A 17,136-nucleotide genomic window follows, 5' to 3' on the forward strand; every position below is an offset into this window, starting at 1 on the left:
TCCCTTTCTCTCCCTCCCTCTCTCTCTCTTCCCCTCTCTCCCTCCCTCCCTCTCTCTCTCTCCCTCCCCCTCTCTCCCCCCCCATCTCTCTCCCTGTCCCATATGGAACCCCCCTCTATGCTTTTCTTTCCCACCTCACTCGTACAGCAAGATCTCTTTCTCACTTTGTATCTCTGCACCGTTTCAGGGAAGGATTTTCTGGACCTCATTCCTAAACTGCGTCCCCTCCCCGCCGCTGCCAAACTCACTGTTGCCTCTGTCAGATAGAATTGGGAAGTGCCTGATGATTTTATCGTAGCCTCCAGACAGATTAGGGTAATGGATTTGGGGTTCTTCTGTTGTCTAGTCTTTCACATCTCACTCAATGTCCAAAAATCTACTATGAGAATTTCTCTACCTCCCGGCCCCTTGGGTCTTGAACATGTGCCATCTTCTAGAGCGTCCAACTCTGATTTCTCCAAGGGTTCCTAAGGGGAATCCTGGCAACCGGTCTGCACTGGTTCAAATGTCCTCCCCTGGCCACATGGGGGACACCTTGCACAAGGTACCAAGGATGACTGGAAATGTCTGGTTAGGAATCAGTGGGGAAGTAGACGATGCTCCAAACCCCATCAGCAAAAAGACTGAAGGAAATTCAGAGGATGCTCTGAATCTCCTTCAAGCGCCTCCTTGTAATGTTTCTGGGACACCAAATTCCATTTCTAGGAGAGCTCTTTTGTTCTCGGTTGCAGGTTACCCAACATGGGAGGATCCCCTCCCAAGCCAGAAGAAACACCTCTGGAGTGTAACCTTTAAGAACGAGAAACTTTTTAAAATAGACAGGTTAAGAAAGGAAAAACAAATTCTACTGTAACACTGCCTGGCCTTTGTTTCAGTTCCGGGATGGAGAAAAATGGACTGAAAATGGCTCTGTAAATTATAATACCATTCTGCAATTGGATCTTTATTGCCGCAAGATAGGAAAGTGGACTGAGTTTCCCTATGTTCAAGCCTTCATGGTCCTTTACCAAAATCCCGCCCTATGCAGCTCTTGCAATCAAAAGCCTGGGAAACCAGAAAACCCTCCCAACGTTTTAGATGATCCCCTCCTAACTTCCCCCAACTGTCAGGGGGGAAACCGAGCTCCCCTACTCCTGACAGTACCCGACTTCTTCAGAGCCACCCACTTCTCTGGTGTCACCTACCTCTCCAGAGCCCTCTGACCGATCCCAAACTCCACCTCCCCATGTCCCTCTATACCCTCCGATACCCCAAGAAAGACAGACTAGTCCCTCCGGGATAACTCGCAGTGGAGCTTCCTGTCACCCAGGATCGGGGAAATTATCCCCTCTTAGGGAAGTGGCAAATAGCAAAGGGACAATAAGAATATATGTGCCCTTCTCTTTAGTTGATTCAGCCCAATGCAAACAAAGACTGGGCTGATTTGCTTAAGACCCTCATTTGCTGAAGAGTTTCAGGCCCTAACTCTGGCCTTTGATTTAATTTGGAAGGATGTCCAAGTTGTCCTATCTACTTGCCGTACCCCTGAGGAGAAACAGAGAATTGGGGAGCAGCCCAGGGGCACGCTGACCAGCTTGCCAGGGACCAACCCAAACATTTTGTTATGGGTGGAGTCGCAGTCCCAAATCAGGAGCTCTGTTGGAATTATGATTCCTGGGAGGGAACAGAAGCCAGCAAGCACATGATCCAATGTGTATTAGAAGGGATAAGAAAATGTATCAAAAAGTCAGTTAACTATGGAAGGGTTAAAGGAGTGACCCAAGAAGAAAAAGAAAATCCAGACCTCTTTTACGGATGGCTTGTGGAGGCTTTTAGAAAATATACTAACATTGACCCCTCCACTCCCGAAGGCCAATCCCTGCTGGGACAACCCTTTATCAGCCAGTCTGCACCTGATATTAGGTAAAAACTCCAAAAGTTACAATTAGGACCACAAGCCCCCATGCCCCAACTCCTAGAGGTGGGCTTTGGAGTATTTAATAATCGAGATCAAGCTGAGGAGGAAGAAAGAACCAAACGTGAGAAAAGACAGGACAAGGTTCGTGCAAAACTGACAGCCGTTGCTGTCAGCCACGCCTTGCAACCTCGAGACAACCCAAGGGGGCCAAGAAAGTTCAACTATCTGTCTGGAAGTAAGACCAACGAGGAGGAATGCTCCAAGGGCAAGTCAACAGGCCACTGGGCCCAAGAATGGCCCTAGGCCGTGCCCAGCCCGCAAACAAACAGGTCATTGGAAGTGGGACTGCCCTCAGTCCCAAAGGGGAAGGGGGGTCCCCACTCCTGAGATTGCCATGCTGGACGACATCCCATGAGATGTCTTGTCTCCATCACGGAGCCCCAGGTGGTCCATGATATGGCAGGTGAGAAGATCGATTGTTTAACTGACACGGGAGCCACTTAACTCTGTCCTGATTTCTCATGCTGGGCCTCTTTCCTCCAAAAGCTGTACTGTGACTGGTGTCCAAGGAAAGCCTCGCGCCCATTACTTTACTGGGCCTCTCACTTGCCAATTTGAGCAGCGTTTGATTTCACATACCTTTTTAGTTGTCCCTGAGTGTCTCACCCCACTACTGGGGAGAGACTTTCTGGGCTCCCTCGGGGCCATATTACAGTTAGGAGGAAAGTAGCCCCGTATCTTGACCCTGACTAAGGTAGATCAAGGGCCTGTTCCCAGCTGTATTCTCCAACCAGTGAACCCTGCAGTTTGGGACAAAGGAGTCCCTGGGAGGGCCATAAACACCCAACCTGTAAAATTAGCTTTAAGCCAGAAGCTGCCTACCCTAACAAGAGACAATACCCCATAAAGTTGGAAGCAAAAAAGGGGTTAAAACCCCCTGTAGATAAATTCTTAAAACATGGCCTCTTGGTGTCCTGCCAGTCTCCACGCAATACTATTTTTCCAGATGTTAAGGCAAATGGGGAATATAGAATGGTACAAGATCTTAAAGCAGTAAATGATGCTGTGGTCCCTATTCACCCCCTCATGGCCAATCCTTATAACACATTAGCCCAAATCCCTGAGGATGCTAAATGGTCTACTGTGCTCAACTTCAAGGATGCCTTTTTTGCATCCCAGTTCATCCCTCCTCACAGTATCTGTTTGCCTTCCAGTGGACTAATGCCCTCTCAGGCCAAATGCAACAATACACCTGGACAGTATTGCCTCAGGGGTTTCGGGACAGCCCACACTTGTTCACACAGGCCCTAGGAAAGGAACTAAGGGAGATAACACCTAAAAGAAGGGGCTATTCTACAGTATGTAGATATTGATATATTAATATGTAGCCCCTCCACGGAGGCCTCAAATCAGAATACAATTGAAGTCCTTAATTTCCTTGGGGCCCGAGGTTTGAGTCTCTCGGACACAGGCACAAATCTCAAAGCAACAAGGTAAACACCTGCACTACATTATAAGCCTCGGAAGTAGACAGTTATCTCCAGATAGAAAACGGGTTATATTAGGCCTAAGCACTCTAAAGACAAACACCTTTTTTGGGCATGGCAGGATTTTGCAGAATTTGGATTCCAGGATTTGGGATAATGGCTTAAGCCCCTGTATGAAGCCACTAAAGGCCCAGATACAAAACCATTACTTTGGACTGGGGAACAGGAAAAGGCTTTTAATACTATCAAGCAGGCCCTCACCAGAGCCCCTGCTCTGGGTCTCCCCAGTTTGAAAAAGCCATTCATCTTATACATGACTGACAAGCAAGGGACAGCTTGTGGGGGGGGGGGGGTCCTAGTACAGAAGCTAGGGCCAGTTCCTCAGCCTATAGGCTATTTTTCCAAACAACTAGACTCGTGGCCCAAGGTTGGCCTGGCTGCCTTCGTGTAGTAGCTACCACTTTAATTAGTGGAAAAAGCTAACAAGCTTCCCTTTGGACAGCCACTGGAAGTCCAGACCTCCCATCAAGTACAAGGGATCCTGGAGATCAAAGGCCACCATTGGCTAACTGGAGGCCGCTTTACTAAGTACCAGGCTTTGTTCCTCGACTCCCCAGAGGTAACCCTCAAAACTTGCTGCACCCTCAACCCAGCTGCACGGATGCCTGCTGACAGCCCAGAGCTAATATATTCCTGCCTCAAAACCCTTGACCAGGTCTACGCCTCTAGGCCTAATCTAACAGATCAAGCCATAGACAACCCCGAGGAAGAATGGTTTACCGACAGCAGTAGCTTTATTAAGGACGGGGTCAGGAGGGCAGGGTATGCTATCATGAGCGCTCACAGTGTCACAGAAGTGAAACCTTCGCCACCCAACACTTCAGCCCAGAAGGCTGAACTGATAGCTCTAACCCGAGCCTTAACCCTAGGGGAAGGAAAAATTGTAAATATGTACACAGACTCAAAATATGCCTTCCCTGTTCTGCATGCCCACATAGCTATCTGGAAGGAAAGAGAGAATTTTTAAATACAAGAAATTCCCCTAAAAAATGAGGCTGAGATTTTACATCTCAGAGAAGTGGTTCAAAAAACCAAAACAGGTAGCACTCATTCACTGCTGCGGGCACCAAAAGGGAACTTCTCAAATTACCCAAGGGAACAACAGGGCAGATCGGGAAGCCAAGAAAGCAGCCCTGATACCCACAACAGAAATGGCATTGATCCCATCCCTTGCCCCTTCTAACATTGTACCCAGATACTCAACTTCCGAAGAGACCTGGCCACGAGACCAAGGGGGCACTAAGGGAACAGATGGCTGGTGGCACATAGACCAAAAACTGCTCGTACCTCTTTCTGACCAATGGGAAATTATTAAAGGGCCACATGATTCCTCCATCTGGGGAGGGATGCCATGTCTGCTGTGGTTTTCCAGATTTTTACAGGAAAGGGCTCCCAGGGACAATCAGAAGGGTTACTGGAGCCTGCGCCCTCTGTACCACCCATAATCCGGAGGCAGCCTCAAGCCGTACCCCCTCCCCCTCTTGTTAGCCCAGCCCAGTGACGTGGGACTTAGCCAGGAGAGGACTGGCAAATGGGTTTCAGTCAGGTGCCCTCTTTCCAAGGCTTCAAATACTTGTTAGTATTTAAAGACACTTTCACCGGATGGGCAGAGGCCTTCCCCAGTAGGACGGAAAAGGCAACCAAAGTGGCTAGAACACTTCTATCAATAAAAGAAATCACTCCTAGGTTCAGGTTACCCTGCCACCTCCACCTCCAGAGTGACAGTGGACCCTCATTCAAAGCCAGGGTTACCCAACAGCTCTCGCAGGCCTTCGGGATCAGATACCACCTGCATTCGTCCAGGAGACCTCCATCCTCATGAAAAGTAGAACAGGCTAATCATACCCTAAAGAAAACCGTGGGCAAACTGTCAGGAAACCAGAACCGTGGTACCACCTGCTGCCAATAGCTCCCTTAAGGGTCAGGGCGGCCCCTAAAACAACCACTAAGTTAAGCCCCTTTGAAATGACACACGGAAGGCCATTCCTTACCTTGGACATGCTAACTGGCCCAGAAGCCCAAGCCCATCTTAAATACATTATAAACCTGGGCCAGGTCCAGAGGGCTACACAAGAATACGGCAACAGAACCCAGCCCTCCCCAGGTAAGAGCCCCAGTCACTCCACTGTAAATCCTGGGGACTGGGTGCTCTTAGAGACCTGGAAAGATGAGTCCCGTGGCACCCAGCTACTCCCAAAGTGGAAGGGTCCTTAACAAGTCCTGCTGAGCACCCCTACAGCAGTTAGGCTCCAGGGAGTCACGAGTTGGGTCCGTCTGTCCAGGATTAAACCTGCCTCCACTGATGTTACAGGAACCCGAAGACCCACATTCCAGCCATTCCTATGAATCCACCCCTTTCCCCCAAGTCTCCATAGGACACGGAGGACCCTGGACAGCCTGAAAAATCCAGGTGGATGAGGAAGCCTCTCCAAGACCTAAAGCTCTATTTAGGAAGGACAGAGACTTCTTAGACCCAAGGCTAAGTACCCACAGCCACTATCTTCCTTTCTGCCTTCCAGTGCTCTAGTTCACTTACAAAATAACTGGCACGCTCTGGTAGAGTTAGATAGTAACTGTCCCCCTCGCTCTCGCGTTTGCTTTCGCAATTTATTACAGAGTGCCGCTGTAGCCCTGCGCCTATACCGGAGAGAGAACTCCTCTACCCACGCTGGGTGGTTTAGTGTGACTCACCTGAAACCTCAGGACCCATACTTAACCACTGGCTTTCAACTCCCTACAACACTTCTTTTAATGCTCCTGCTTTCCAGTCATTTTTCAAGATCAAAACTCTAATTGGTGCAACTATGAAGGTATTAATTACTTTAGATTTCCTCTACCTCTTTCCCTTGTCCACAGGACAGACAGACAACTCCCCGGTTCACACCGTGCAAACTCCTGCTTCCTCCCCTCAGTTGACGGGACGCTGGATTTGCTTACCCCGCGAGCTAAGTCCGTCATCGACCATAGCGACCCCTTTGTCTATCCCGTAAAGAATATTCGCCAAGTTCCTGAGGGAAAATGGACTTTCAAAGACCCAAGACTCAGTGCTGTGATGTACAGAGTCAAATTGTTCATCTTTCCACAGAAAACAATTCTCATGTCTCTTGCCTACCTCTTCCTTAGCAGCAGAAAGAGAACATGAGGTCGAAACTGGGGAATGAAAAACTGGCATGAAGACACCCCAGCGTTTCATGATGCCCCTCGCCCAAGCCAGAGGTCCAGCTGCCCGTTTGTGCTCAAACCCTAACCCACTACCTGATGGAAGAAGGATCCATACTGGTGGAGCAACTGACAGAACGGAATGGATGGAGCGCACTGGGTGTATGGCTGGAAAATATTTCCACAACGACAGGACTGGATGGCTAAGCTTTAAAACCTCAGGCCAGTTAGTCTACTGTGCCCCAACAGGATACGTCTTTGGATGCCACGGAGATAAACAACTGTGGGCTACTAACTGCCTACACAATCATTCCACACCCACGCAGTGTAGGCTGGGAACACTGATTTCCCCTTTCTCAATCCACTCCTCAAATGAATCCAAGCACTGGGTCAGTTCATTAAAACCGTTCACTGGATTGACTCGAAACTTACCCGGGAATATCCCAGATGGAGATGCCTATTTCGTTGGGTATGCACTGTTACCACGGTTGGGGGACAGCTGCCCACCAATACGTCCTTCAAAACTTGCGTCGCACTCTTACCACCACAGCCAGTGAGACTACTAAATCTCTTATTAATTTACAGAGTCTCTAGATTCCCTGGCCTAGGTGGTACTTGACAACCGATTGGCCCTGGATTATCTATTGGCAGAACAAGGAGGAGTACGTTAACACCTCTTCCCAGGTAGAAACCAACACTGAAACAATTCAACAATAAGCCACCTGGCTTCAGGAGACAATTAACCATCAATCCTCGTTATTCAACATGGGCGGGAAAACTGAAAACTGGTTCTCTAGTTTGTTCTCTTGGATCCCACAAGGTACTAAAAACTTTCTGACAGGCTTCCATTTTCTTATACCCCTCCTCTTTTCAGTCATACTGATTTATGTTAGACTTCGCCTAGTGCTTTGTTGTCTTCCATACTGTTATAAATCTATAACTAAGACCTTTCAGCCCAAGTAGGAGGGCTGGGACCAACAGGTTCAAAACTTCCATTTTAGAAACGGAGAAACATGCTAAATTTTAACCCTGAGATTAACAAAACTATGCTGACCACGTATAACCGGATTCTTACCCCTGCTTGAGTCTCGGATTATAACTGTCTTTCACTAGCCTTTAGCCCCCGCTCCTCTAATCTACCTATTCAGTTTGTTTCCTCGAGGGCACAACAGTATAATGGTGATGCATGGATTCCAGCTGCTCCCCAAAAAAGACCCTGCAAGAATAACAGAAGTCACCCTGGGGTCCCTCAACAAGATATGGCAAGAGTTGCATGGCTCCAATTAGGGAGGGTCTGTAAGCCCCATGCCAGCCTGAAGAAGCTACAGAAGACAGACCTTTGGCCTTTATCTTCCCAGTAAAGATTTCTTGGGGTCCACGTCTCTCAGGGGGAATTTGAGGCAGGAGATGGATGGGCCCCAGGCTGAGCAGCTGGAATCTGTCCCCTGTGGACAGATACTCTAGGATAAACATAATGGCAGGAGCAAGGGGAGCTGAGTCCTGCTTGGAGAGAAGATAGAGAGACCACATATCTCTCATTCTTGAGGTCAAGGACACCTTCCCAGCTGCACATGCAACAGAAAGGTTCCTCGGAGGTCAGAGAAGGGAGAGGGTGCCAGATCATAATATGTTCTTCTTCCCAGAAACCCCTGCACTGGAATCCACCTTGTCTAAAAGATGCACACACACACAGGGGAGGGCCGTGAGTTAGACCAAATATGGACTCAGAGGCCCGCAAAGCAAGATGACTGGCCAGAGGGGACTGGGAAGAACTGCCCCATATAAGTGATGTGAACTACCCCAAGGGTGCAACTCTCTCTGAGCCTGCCTGTGTGTGTCTATCCACACATACTTTTTTTCCTCCTAATAAACACTTTACTTGTTTCACTACCTCTGTGTCTTTGTTGAAATTCTTTTCCACAAAGCAGATGACCCAGGGCCTTGGAACTAGCCACTGGCCCTCGAGGTCGAGTGGCTAGGATTTGACATTCTCACTGCCACAGACTGGCTTCAATCTCTGGTCTGGGACCTGAGATCCTGCTTCAAGCCACTGCAGGCTGAGGTCACCCGAGATCATCGCCACTTCTGTTCAACATAGGTTTGGAAGTCCTAGCCACAGCAATCAGAGAAGAAAAAGAAATAAAAGGAATCCAAATTGGAAAAGAAGAAGTAAAACTGTCACTGTTTGCAGAGCACATGATGCAACACACAAAAAATCCTAAAGATGCTACCAGAAAACTACTAGAGCTCAATGAATTCAGTAAAGTTGCAGGATACAAAATTAATACACAGAAAGCTTTTGCATTCCTACACACTAAAAATGAAAGATCAGAAAGAGAAATTAAGGAAACAATCCCATTTACCATCATGTCAAAAAGAATAAAATACCTAGAAATAAACCTACCTAAGGAGGCAAGAGACCTGTACTCAGAAAACTATAAGATACTGATGAAAGGAAACAAAGATGACACAAACAGATGGAAAGATATACCATGTTCTTGGATTGGAAGAAGCAATAATGTCAAAATGACTACACTACCCAAGACAATCTACGGATTCAATGCAATCCCTATCAAATCACCAATGGCATTTTTCACAGAACTAGAACAAAAAAATTTTTAATTTGTATGGAAACACAAAAGACCCCAAACTGCCAAAGCAATCTTGAGAAAGAAACATGGAGCTAGTGGAATCAGACTCCCTGACTTCACACTATACTACAAAGCTACAGTCATCAAAACAGTATGATACTGGCATAAAACCAGAAATATAGCTCAATGAAACAGGATAGAAAGCCCAGAAATAAACCCCACACCTACTGTCAATTAATCTACAACAAAGGAGGCAAGAATATACAATGGAGAAAAAATAGGCTCTTCAATAAATGGTGCTGGGAAAACTGGACAGCTACATGTCAAAGAATGAAATTAGAACATTCTCTAACTCCATGTACAAAAATAAACTCAAAACAGATTAAAGACCTAAATGCAAGGGCAGATACTAAAAAACCCTTAGAGGAAAACATAGGAAGAACACTCTTTGACATAAATCACAGCAAAATCTTTTTGGATCCACCTCCTAGAGTAATGAAAAAAAAAAACAAAAATAAACAAATGAAACCTAATTCAACTTAAAAGCTTTTGCACAGCAAAGGAAACAATAAACAAAACGAAAAGACAACCCTTAGAGTGGGAGAAAATATTTGCAAATGAAGCAACCAACAAGGGATTAATCTCCAAAATATACAAACAGCTCATGCAGCTCAATATCAAAAAAACAAACAACCCAATCAAAAAATGCGCAGATCTCAACAGATGTTTCCCCAAAGAAGACATACAGATGGCCAAAAAGCTCATGGAAAGATGCTCAATATCACTAATTATTAGAGAAATGCAAATCAAAACTACAATGAGGTACCACCTCACACCGGTCAGAATGGCCATCATCAAAAAATCTACAAACAATAAATGCTGGAGAGGGTGTGGAGAAAAGGGAACCCTCTTACACTGTTGGTAGGAATGTAAATTGGTACAGCCACTATGGAAAACAGTATGAAGGTTCCTTAAAAAACTAAAAACAATTACAGTATGATCCAGCAATCCCACTCCTGGGCATATATCTGGAGAAAACCATAATTTGAAAAGATACACGCACCCCAATATTCACTGCAGCACTATTTACAACAGCCAGGACATGGAAGCAACATAAATGTCCATCAACAAGGAATGGATAAAGAAGATGTGGCTTCCCTGGTGGCGTGGTGGTTAAGAATCCTCCTGCCAATGCAGAAGACACTGGTTCGAGCCCTGGTCTGGGAAGATCCCACATGCCGCAGAGCAGCTAAGCCCGCGTGCCACAACTACTGAAGCCTGCGCACCTAGAGACCGTGCTCTGCAACAAGACAAGCCACCACAATGAGAAGCCCGTGCACCGCAATGAAGAGGAGCCCCCGCTCAGCAACAAAGACCCAATGCAGCCAAAAATAAATAAATAAATAAAAGATGTGGTACGTATATACAACGGAATATGACTCAACCATAAAAAAGAACGAAATAATGCCATTTGCAGCAACATGGATGAACCTACAGATTGTCATACTGAGTGAAGTCAGACAGAGAAAGACAAATATCATATGATATCGCTTATACATGGAATCTAAAAAAAGGGTACAAATGAACTTACCTACCAAACAGAAATAGAGTTACAGATGTAGAAAATAAACTTATGGTTACCAGGGTTACGGTAACGGAGCGGGGAGGGATAAATTAGAAGATTGGGATTGACATATACACACTATTATATACAAAATAGGTTACTAATAAGGACCTACTGTATAGCACAGGGACTCAATACTCTGTAATGGACTACTTGGGAAAAGAATCTAAAAAAGAGTGGATACACGTATATGTATAACTGATTCACTTTGCTGTACACTTGAAACTAACACGACACTGTAAATCAACTATACTCCAATATTAAAAAACGAACAAACATAACAAAACAGAAACAAGCTCATAAATACAGAGAACAAACTGGTGGTCGCCAGAGGGAGGTGGGTAGGGGGGGATTAGGAAAATAGGTGAGGGAGGTTAAGAGGTACAAACTTCCAGTTAAAAAATAAATGAGTCACAGGTATAAAATGTACAGTGTGGGAAATATAGTCAATAACTACGTAATATCTTTGTATTGTGGCATATCATAACTAGACTTATTGTGATCATTTTATGATGTATAAAAATATCGAATCACTACGTTATACACACTTGAAATTAATAAAATATTGTAAGTCAATTATACTTCAATAAAAAAAAAAGATACAAATGAACTTACTTACAAAACAGAAACAGAATCACAGACTCAGAAAACAAACCTATGATTACCAAAGGGGAAAGGTGGCAGGGGAAGGGATAAATTGGGAGTTTGGGATTGACATATACACACTACTATATTTAAATTAGATAACCAACAAGGACCTACTGTATAGCACAGGGAACTCTATTCAATATTCTGTAATATCCTAAATCAGAAAAGAATTTAGAAAATAAATATATGTATATGTATAACTGAATCACTTTGCTGTACACCTGAAACTAATACAACATTGTAAACCAACTGAACTCCAAAGTAAAATAAAAATGTAAAAAGTAAAATTTTTAAAAAGAAGTTTTTTGTTTGTTTTTGTAAAGCAATGACTTTTTCTAAAAAACTATTTATTTATTTTTGGCCGTGTTTGGTCTTCGTTTCTGCACGAGGGCCCTCTCCAGTTGCGGCGAACTGGGGCCACTCTTCATCGCGGTGCGCGGGCCTCTCACTGTCGCGGCCTCTCTTGTTGCGGAGACAGGCTCCAGACACGCAGGCTCAGTAGTCGTGGCTCATGGGCCCAGCTGCTCCGCGGCATGTGGGATCCTCCCAGACCAGGGCTCAAACCCGTGTCCCCTGCACCGGCAGGCAGACTCTCAACCACTGCGCCACCAGGGAAGCCCCGCAATGATGTTTTTAAAAATTTGAAAATGATTATACATAAAAGTGGTCTGTGTATGTGATATATCCTATAGTCAATGACCCACTTGAACTCTTATCTCTTTGAGGAAATGGACTCAGATCCTGTCGGGCTCAATAGGTCATCTTACAGACATTTCTGAGGGTGCCTGGCTAACACATGTGGATTTCCCCTCCCGGGGCAACTGTCTTTGATCCTCGGAGATACGTGTTTTTACCATGAGACACAGGTAGTCTTCTCTGAGTTCCATTAGAAAGCACAGTATCCTTACAATAGATTCCTAAGCCAGCTTACCTCAGCTTCATGTGGATTCTACGACTCATGATCAAATGAGCCTTAACTAGTGCAGCAAGGTGAAATAATAAATAATTTTAACAGCGCCAGAATTTCCCTCAGGGATGGAACTTTTTTTTTTAACCTGAGAAAAATACCTTGAGATATAGCTTAGAACTTATGGTGAAATTCCTAAGGCAGAACTTGGCAGGAGAGAGCTGAACTGCTCCAAAAGGAACGAGCGGGAATTTGAAGGTGGAGAGCAGTGCAGTGTGTGTTTGCTGCAGCTGAGGACAAAGAACACTCCGAGCTCCCACTGAACGTGGAGTAGAGTTAAACCAGTTTTACTTTGATTTCAAAGGTTCGGCTACTTCTGCCAATCGAATTACACTACCAAGACACCCAGAACTACCAACATTTCCGAACACCCCCTAAGAGGGTGAAAACCATGAGAACTGACTGTCAACCAGGCACATAGCAATAAGGGCCAGGTGTGGGTGAGTGCATGATACACAACAGGACACGGCGGTGAGACCACGTACCACACTGCTCGTCCGCCCCATCCGGGCACTCCTGCTCTCCACTGCAGAGCCAGGCCACAGGAATGCATCTCCCACCACATGCAGCTTGCCTTGTCATCTGACACCGTATTTCATCTGCAGTGAAGGACCAAGAAGCAAAGCCATCAGAGTTCCTGGATTCCTTGGGTCCAGGAGACCTTTTCATGATAAGCTGCAGTCACTGTTCTCTTTGGAAGACCTTCCTTCAACTATCATCTAGGAGAACACTAGGGGGTTCAGTACCCTGAAAACCCATGCAGGTTCTCCAGTGACGATCCTTGGGGACCATTCTTTCTGAGGCTGTGGAGTTGTTGCTGGAGAGCTGTCATTCGCCTCCCCGCTGTCTTGTTAGAATGGCTCAGACTTACACTTGTGCTTAAAAAGATACTACTTCTTCCAGGCCTGATTCGGTCTTACAGACTCAAGAGTATGAAGCATTGCAAGTTTAGAGGTCTAGGCTCAAAGCACTTGACTTTAGTTTCCTTTTAGACATGGGTCGATACAGCTTCAAATGAAGTTAGGGTTTGGGGTCCTACATGCCATCTTTATAAGAATACCTCTAATAGCCTGGTTATAAATACTTAAGTTTTCCATTATCTGCAGGATACTGATTTATATTATCAGCTTTATTCAAATCATGAACTTGTGTTTCTCAACCCTGAATGATTAATGGTCAAAAACAAGCCTGTTATGGATGTGGTGCTCAGAGAAGGCCTGGTTGTACTTAGTTTACTATTTTACCTAACTTTCAAAGAGAAAAAGCCAATCCTTGGTTCCAAGAAAACACAAGCCACATGTCCCATTTGGCAGAAGTCTCCGTAAGATGCAGTGAAGACCCAGCAATCCTACCCCAGGGACAGTGTGTGCATACGGGATGGAAAGTCGTGTGCAAAGCTATGTGATGGGAGTTGACAATGGAAGCCCACCGCGTAGACTATACCTTCTTTGGTAAGGAACCAGACCTCAGTCTTACTTGCATCCCTCTAAGATAGTGCTTTTAGCATAGTTACTCAATGTTTGATTTTAAAGCCTGGCTTATAAATTGCATTATAAATGAAAGACTCAGGAGGCACTGGTTATTAATGAATAGCTAACAACTTTGCCAGCTACTCACATACCATCCGGGCAATCCCACTTGACTTGACCAAAACCATTCAATTGCGAGCAGGTGAGGTCAGCAACCCCTAAGATGGGACCCCAGGCTCAGTCGTCAGGCTAATTACTAGGTTGGAGTTCTGGTTAGACCACGTACTAACATCACCTCGGGAGAGTTACTACTGCCTCCCTCTGGACCTCAGTTTTTCTTGTCTGTAAAGTGAGGCTAGTAAATAAGTGGTTCTAAGAGGAAAATGCAAGGATTAAAAGAGTACAAAGTCACTGGGCACAATACCCACCAAACAAATGCTCCCGAAGTGTTAGCTCTTCTGCTACCTCTTCTAGCAGATCCTTCCAGAAGGGTCCCAGTTAGGGCTGCAGTCAACCCTCAAAGATTCACACTGCTAGGCGAGTCCCACCTGGAACACTATTTGCCCTGGTGATTCTCAGTCTGGAGACCCAGTGTGCACATGGATTCTGAACACCATCTGTAGATGGGTCTCAAACATTACTTTTCAAATTTAGGTACATACTTGCTGTGAATAAATTAAAAATGTATTTATTAATCTATTTACATATTAAGTTCATGGTAGCTTTCTCAGAGTCTGTCAATATACAAAGGGTAATGATCACGGACTGTTCTACAACAGACATCACAAAGATGTCTTCATACATCTTAGTGAACACTGCTTAGTGAACACTGCTTAGTGAAAAAGGCAAGTAACTTTAAACCGTGTTTCCGGGGTGGAGCAAACAGACCACCCAGGGCAAGGGCTTCCTGCTGCAGAGACGCCCCACCAGGTTAGGCAAAAACCCTGAGGGTCAGAATCCCTCCTGGAGGGCAAATAGCTCAGAGACTAAGTGACATCTCCTCCAAACCAGTTAACAGTACCTTGACCAACAACGTGTCTGCATAAGTTAAAAAATGAGTTAAAATCTGCCTCCATCCATGAGGGCCAATTGGGAGCACCTGTCAGGAGAGATGGGCAATCCTGCAAGCTAGGTCGTTTGACAAACACTGAGCACCTCCTGCACCTGCCCAGGTCACCAGCCAGCAACCCTACGGGAACTCTGGGTGTCTCGGTCACCCTGGGACCCCGACTCAGCTCTCCTCTGCCTTGGGGTCCGCCTACACCTGAGTGGTATTAACAAGCGCCGCTGTTAGTTGCTTGCTAATCGCACCTGGGCCCAAGCTCCGTTTCCCCCGGGCTGTTTCTGGAGGGAAGCACCTCTTCTCAAGGTCCCGGGCCTCCAAGAGGCTAAATTTGCTGTCTGGTTAAACCTGGGCTGCGGGCCCATCAGAGACCAGGGCTAGAAAGACAATTCCACTCCCTTGGATGTTGGGGAAAGGAAGAACCTAGAAGGGAGCGTGCACCCTGCACTCAGGTGCGGAACGAGCTTCCTTTCTCACCGGCCTGAGGGCCAGAGAGAAAAAGACATCCAATCCATCCGCTGAGCCCACCCACCAGGGAGGCTTGTTAAGGAGTCAAGGGCTGAGAAGCAGGGGGCCCCTCAAGACAGTGTACCCTCGCCCTCCCAGACAAAAGGTCACCGCAGGACGGGGGACAAGCCGCGCACACCCAGCGAGGGCGCCCCAAGCTCTCCTCCGCCCCCGCCCGGCAGCCGGGCAGCCCCGCGCCCCGCAGCCTGCAGAGCGGGATACGGTCCCTCCCGGGGCGCCCCACCCGTGGGCCCCACTCACCGGTCGCTGAGCCCCCGAGGCCGCCCAGCGCGGCCAGCACGGGCGGCAGGAGCCGAAGGAGCGACCAGAGTCCCATGGCCGCGAGGAGACAGCGCGGGGCCCCGGGCGCGAGGCGCGCTGCGCGAAGACGCCACGGGCAGGCGGAGCGCACGGGCCGCCCGAGCTGTTTTAACTCGCGCTCGCGCCGCGAACTGGGGAAGCCGGCGCCGGTGGGCGGGGTGGGCGGGGTGGGCGGGATGGGCAGGGCGCACTGGGAGTTGGCGCCGCCCAATCACGGGGAAGAGCCGCGGGGAGCGAGAGGGGCTGCAGACCCGGCCGTGGTGCCTAGCATCCCTCTCCCTCCGGGTTCTCACTGGGTACTAGCGCCTGGGACCCCGCGCCCCTCCTGCAGTGGGACAGCGGACGCTCAGCCGATTCAGGGCCCCTGTCACACTCATGGTCAAGTTAGGGTTGGTCAGCCATACTTAAGGCGTCTTAAACTTTAATTTTAATTGAAGTAGAGTTGATTTACAGTGTTGTGCCAGTCTCTGCTGTACAGCACAGGGACTCAGTTATACACAGAGACATTCTTTTTTAATATTCTTTTCCATTATGGTTTATCCCAGGGGATTGGATACAGTTTCCCATGCTATACAGTAGGACCCTGTTGTGTATCTGTTCTAAATGTAATAGTTTGCATCTACCAACACCGAACTCCCAGTCCATCCCTTTCCCTGCCCGCCCCCTTTGGCAACCACAAGTCTGTTCTCTATGTGAGTCTGTTTCGGTTTTGTAGATAAGTTCATTTGCGCCATATTTTAAGTGATATCATATGGTACAGTACTGTATGGTATCTTATGGTATTTGTCTATTTCTGACTTACTTCACTTAGTGTGATAATTTCTGGTTCCATCCCTGTTGCTGCAGATGTTACCAAACTTGGGTCTCCTTGCCCATGGGCAGTAAAGCCAAGTGGTGAAGGAAAGCGTTTGTTGCAGGGCGAAGCAAGAAATCCAGGGCAGCTAGTGCTTAAAAGACTCAAACTCCCTGAAGGCTTTCAGGGAATGGGTTTTAAAGTCAGGATGAGGGGCTTCCCTGGTGGCGCAGTGGTTGAGAGTCCGCCTGCCGATGCAGGGGACACGGGTTCGTGCCCCGGTCCGGGAAGATCCCACATGCCGCGGAGCGGCTGGGCCCCGTGAGCCATGGCCGCTGAGCCTGCGCGCCCGGAGCCTGTGCTCCGCAATGGGAGAGGCCACAACAGTGAGAGGCCCACGTACCGCAAACAAATAATAATAATAAAAATAAAGACAGGATGAGGAAGGGGCGTTGTGGGATGTGTGATCAGCTCCTGGACATTCTTCTGATTGGTTGGTGGTGAGGTAATCAGGATCAACATCATCAACCTGGTTCCAACTGGTCTGGGG

At 47.1% G+C, this 17,136-nt stretch overlaps 1 pseudogene; it reads right to left on the reverse strand.

Annotated features, from left to right (window-relative positions):
* LOC116746696 overlaps positions 1-16,669 on the reverse strand; it is a 40,337-nt pseudogene extending 23,668 nt beyond the window's left edge.
* Between the last annotated feature and the right edge of the window lie 467 nt (positions 16,670-17,136).

Source organism: Phocoena sinus, chromosome 21 (genome assembly GCF_008692025.1).
Source record: "Phocoena sinus isolate mPhoSin1 chromosome 21, mPhoSin1.pri, whole genome shotgun sequence".
Lineage (NCBI taxonomy): Eukaryota > Metazoa > Chordata > Mammalia > Artiodactyla > Phocoenidae > Phocoena > Phocoena sinus.